Source organism: Prenolepis imparis, unplaced genomic scaffold (assembly GCF_030444845.1).
Source record: "Prenolepis imparis isolate NDT839.2.m4 unplaced genomic scaffold, iyPreImpa1.0 SCAF_4, whole genome shotgun sequence".
NCBI lineage: Eukaryota > Metazoa > Arthropoda > Insecta > Hymenoptera > Formicidae > Prenolepis > Prenolepis imparis.
Window position 1 is genome coordinate 19,472,525 of NW_028141162.1, and position 5,804 is coordinate 19,478,328.

Here is a 5,804-nt window from a genome sequence, read left to right on the forward strand (position 1 = left end):
TCGATTAGTTGAGAACTCAGGTCGAACAGCCAACCGTTGAAAATTTGAACTTGTTCTGTGAAAAGTCATATCATTCTTTAACTTCTAATTAGGTTCAGTTAACATGAATGATACGTACTGTCGAGCTATAATATGATCCACAAGAAATAGAAGGTCATTGTAAAAGATCCAAGTAGACTGATAGATAGGCGTGCCAGCCCCTGCTCCTGATCTTGGCATTGACATTGCAACCTTTTTTCTTTCCTTTCCAAACTTTTCACGGAGACGATGGAAAAGTTTTTCTGCTTGCAAACCTGAAAACAGAATGAAGTCAGATCATATAATTGTTTAACCTATACACATGTCTCAAATGTACTTACTAGTGAGTGCTGGCATCATCGCTGCCCCAATAGTTGCCCAAGTGAGGGATTTATCTTGGCACTTGCTATAGCCCTTGCTTCTTTTTACGTACAGTTGTGTATTGGGGCGTACAAAGTGAATGAATGTACGGATATATATCGCACGTTCTTCTGACACATTGTTCCCTATTGCATTACCTTCGTCCTCATTATTATTATAATAATCTTCTTCATTCATGTTTTACAATGTTCACAGTTCACACTCTGATAAAGCCGGAGACGATACGTGAGCGACCTAAACCGACTTAACCCTTGAAAACAGTCGGCGTGACGCGGGCGCAGGCGTTGGAAATAAAATTAATTTATTTCCCTTGCGTCGCTGCGCCGCGCCGCTACGATCGGGAACAATTCTCTTGCGCCTGCGCCTGCGCTCTTACGCTATCTTACGCCTTGTCGTGTAGATGAGCCTTAAAAGTAGGCTTTATGATCTTCCTAGAACGGATAATGAAGTTAATATAAATGATTATAATTCTGTTCTTCTTACTGCATGGGAAGGAAATATGGATTTACAATTTATTGGTGAAAAATCAACGCTGTTAACTTGGTACATTATTAAATATATGAATAAAGCTGGAAAAAGTGAGTTGTCAGATGCCAACCTTAATAAGAATAATAACAAATCATTAGCGAGTAATCTTTGGAATATTGCTTTGCGATTTACGAATAATAGAGAATGTGGAGCTTTGGAAGCTGCTGATACATTGTTAGGTATTCCTTTGTATGGAACTGATCGAAATACAACTATCAAATGGTTAGACGTTAACCAAATACGATACAGAAAATTAAAAAGCCCCAAGGAAATTTATGCTCTTAATGCTGAATCTACAGATATATTTTGTCCATATTTGATAGATAATCATTATCCACATAGACCAAATGAATTAGAAAATATATCTCTTTTTGAAATTGCACAGTGGTACGATATCTCGAAGATCAAACCGAAAAATGAGGATATTGAATATTTTAAAATAAATAATGGTTATTATCTTAAACGGCGACAACGTGGATATCTTATAAATCATTATAGATATGATGTTAATACGCAGCCGGAAAATTATTTCTTTGCGTTATTACTTATGTTTAAACCATGGCGAAAATTAGAGGATCTTAGAAATGAATGCGATACATACGCTGAATCGTTTCACAACGTAAAATTGCATCTTGTTAAAGCATTGCAATATCATGAAAGATTAGAAGAATTACAAAAAGCATTTGAAACTGCAAAACAGTTAGTTCAGCAATGCTTAGATGACGATTTACAAAAACAGGAGTCTCAAGATGATCCTGAAAATCCAATAGGTGTTCAAAATATAGAGGCTGGAGAAGCAATGCAAGATTTCAAAGATCTTGGTGATAAAGTAACTCAAGAAATAGATGTATCTGAAATGATAGAAAAATTAAATATTGATCAAAAACGAGTATTCGATAAAGTTATCAATATTATAGAATTAGATAAATCTGTATTACGATTATATGTTAGCGGAGAAGGTGGTACTGGAAAATGTTTCTTAATAAAGACTATTAAATGCTGAATAAAATAACATATAAACAAAGATACTGCTGTAGCAGCACCCACTGGTATAGCAGCATTTAATATAGATGGTTTGACAGTTCATAGATTGCTTCAATTGCCCGTTGAACATGGTAATACTCCTAAGTATAAACAACTATCTGATCATGTATTGAAAATTTTACGAGCAGATCTTAAAGATGTTATTCTTTTTGTAATTAATGAAGTGTCAATGATATCTAATTTGACTTTAATGTATATACATCTTAGATTGTCTGAAATATTTGATACTAGTGATTGCGAAGATGGTTGGTTTGGTCGAAAGCACATGCTTTTATTTGGAGATTTGCTTCAATTACCTCCTGTACGCGAAGATCCTATTTTTGTTAAGTTATTAAATGAAAATGTTGCTAAATATCTTGGTTCTTTAAATGCTTATTTAATTTATAATGCTAAATTAATTTATGGACTACATTATTTGATTATGATGAATTGACAATCAATATGCGCCAGCAAGGAGATGACACTTATCGTGATTTATTGTCGAGAATTCGTATTGGTTTATTGACAGAATCTGACTGTGAAATTCTTGAGAGTAGAAGAATACGTTTTAAAGCTGATTCTTTTGAATATAGATTAAATGAATTATGTGATTTTATTAATAGTTTACCATCTGATACTGTTTGTTTATTACCTACTTGTCATATGTGTGATGTCCTTAATGATGCAATGTTAAGTCGCATTGTTTCAAAAGAAATATTATTAATTGCTGAAGATACGATTGACTGTATTCCATATGTAAAAAAGAAAGTTTTAAAAGTATTGTCAAATAATGATGATGATAATTCAAAAACAGCTGGTCTTTCTAAACAAATCACAATTAAAATTGGAGCAACAGTTATGATTCGACGTAATATTGATGCTAGTTTGGGTCTTGTAAATGGTACAATTGCTAAAGTGATTTCAATTGTACAAGAAACATCTACTAATGACGTAGAAAAGATCAAACTTCTTTTACCATCAGGTTTAGAATATGAAATTGGAAGAGTACCTGTTAAATTTCAGGTGATGGATAGAGCATATGTTATTAGAAAACAATTTCCATTATCACTAAGTTACGGCATTACTATTCATAAAAGCCAAGGATTAAGTTTGAAAAGAGCTATTATGGATATTGGTAACTCTATATTTAGTTTTGGTCAAGTTTATGTTGCTTTGTCACGAGTAACATCTTTAGAAGGATTACATATAATTAACTACGATCCTGCAGCGGTAATAGCTAATGAAGAAGCTATTATTGAATACAATCGTCAAAAAAATATACATAATCCAAAAGCAGAAATAATTATTGTGTCAAAAGAACGTTATCGTAAAGTAAAAGATGTTCTATGGGCGTTACCAAAAGTAATTACTTATGTTCAAGAATCAAGTTTAGATAAAAGAATTCAAAAAAGTACTTCTTGGATCATACAGGTTTTCAGAATACAGATAAGGTTTCAAGTTATGCAAATACAATATTGCAAAGTTTATTACATATAAATGTTATTAGAAAAAAGTTAATTAATTGTGATAAAACAGATGTTTTACGTATATTAATGCATCGATATGAAAATGGAATGTGTAATCTAAATACATATGCAATACGGCAATGTTTTGGAGAATATTTTTCGAGCATCATAAAAAGAAATGCATATGATTTTCTTACGGCACTTTGCAAAAAATATGATTGTATAAAAAATTTGTTACAACATCAAGTAACATCTACCAAGCGATGTAAAACATGTGGCAATACAAAAAATATTGTTGATAATAATATTGCTATTTCGATTTATCTTGATAATTTAAAGAAGAAAATTTATAATCTTAATGATTTATTAAATGCTACATTTACACATTGGTATCAGTCAAACAATGAATCATGTGAATATTGGGCTGTTCTTCCGAATGGGACACTTCGAGTTGAGGGCAGCCCTTTTGCGTACTGAAAGTAGATACCAAAATAACGTATTATATAAAATTTCAGTCGCGGCAAATTATTTTTTCAAATGTTTTTATTTAAAAAAATTTTCTTTAAAAATTTTCTTTAAAAAAATTGGACACCGCACGTGCGAAAATCCACGCGCTGCCTATCGACGGGGAGGGTGCGGGAGGGGGGCCGAAGGCCCCCCTTGCACCCCCCATGTGTGTGTATATACATACGTTTCTGATATGCGTGGATCTGTCCAATGGCGTGGAGCCCCCCGTAGGGATGGGGGGGGGGGGCGGAACTCACTGCATCCACGCATGTACTTTGCAAGATGAAACGAAGTTCACTCAACACCTAACATTGATATAATGTACCTAATCCTGAAGGATTACAATCCATTCATGACAACACCCAGATATTTATTTATCCCTGCTCTTGGAGAGAATTCTCTGCTTTAACCAAAAACACAAACTGATAATTACAAAGTATTCTCTGCTTTAACCAAAAATACAAACTGATAATTATAAAGTATTCTCTGCTTTAACCAAAAACACAAACTGATAGTTATAAAGTATTAATACTGTTATTGAGTTTAATTGAGATTTTACTTTTAGGTAAAAACTGTTGAAAAAATGATTTGCCGCGGCTGAAATTTTATATATTACGTTGTTTTGGTATCTACTTTCAGTACGCTAAAGGGCTGTTCCGAACTCGAAGTGTCCCATTCAGAAGAATATCCGAATATTGTACTGGAAATGATATAATATTTAAAAATGAAATTACATTAGCAAGAGAAATAGTTGTTATTCGTTTAATAATTTTTTTAACACAAGATGATAAATTAATAAAAGCATCATAAAAATTTAACTTATGTAATGTCCCAACAACTAAAGTATTAATAGCGGGACAATTGTACAAGACGATAAATGCTATACTTCATTATGGTTCGTGTATCGATGAAGGTCATTATGTAAGTATATGTAGAGAAGGAGTATCTAATAATTGGATTGAAATTGATGATGAGAAAGTTAAAAAAAAACAGTGGCCTAGAGGTGCTAAAGATGTTTGTATAATATTTTTACAAAAGATTGCTAATGAATATTAAATATGACAAAAGATAAATATTATATTTATGATCAATTTTGTGATTAAAATTCAATCATTTAATAATTGTAATTCGATCAATCCCACATAAGAGAATATATCATAATGTATTTGAAATATCGAAAATTATATTTCATATTATACATTTTATTCATTAATTGTGAAAAAATATTTAGATAAATTGTAAATAATTTTTATTTTTATTAAATTTATAAAAAATAAAATTATATAATTTGCAACTTATGTATTATTTATAAATATATTTAAATATAAATTATATAAGCAGCAAAGATTATCCATTAATGGATCAGAAGCATATATACAGGGTGTTCGGGAACTCCGGTGCCAACCGTTGAGGGGTTGTAGGGTAGGTGAAAATATGCAACTTTTATTAATAAACATGTAGTCTCCGACGACGCCTGTCAACGATGCACGACTGCAAAGCAGAGATGGCGCTCCGCGCTCAGCGGCGCCTGCGCACACGTACGAGGCTCTTTCCTTGTGTTCGTGGTGGCAGCGTCTCGAAACTGGCATCTCTGCGACGCAAAGCAGCGAACGCCTAGTCCACACTGATCTCAGTTCAGCGTTTTGTTTCGGAAATTAAATCGACATGTTTACATTTGCGGAGATGACAGACATGCATCTTGTGTTCGGTGAGGCTCGCTGCAATACAAGACTTGCTGAAAGGATCTACCGTGAGAGATTTCCTAATCGGCGACACCCCTGTCGGAAAACATTTGCAGCCATCGATCGTCGCTTGCGGGAACTGGGAACGATGACGGTGAACAGATTAGACACCGGAGCAAGAAGACTTGTCCGGACTGTT

General features: G+C 33.3%; 1 pseudogene; it reads left to right on the forward strand.

The window, feature by feature from the left end:
- The first annotated feature begins 898 nt into the window (after positions 1-898).
- Positions 899-4,979, forward strand: LOC145935587 (uncharacterized; annotated as a pseudogene).
- The last annotated feature ends 825 nt before the right edge of the window (positions 4,980-5,804 follow it).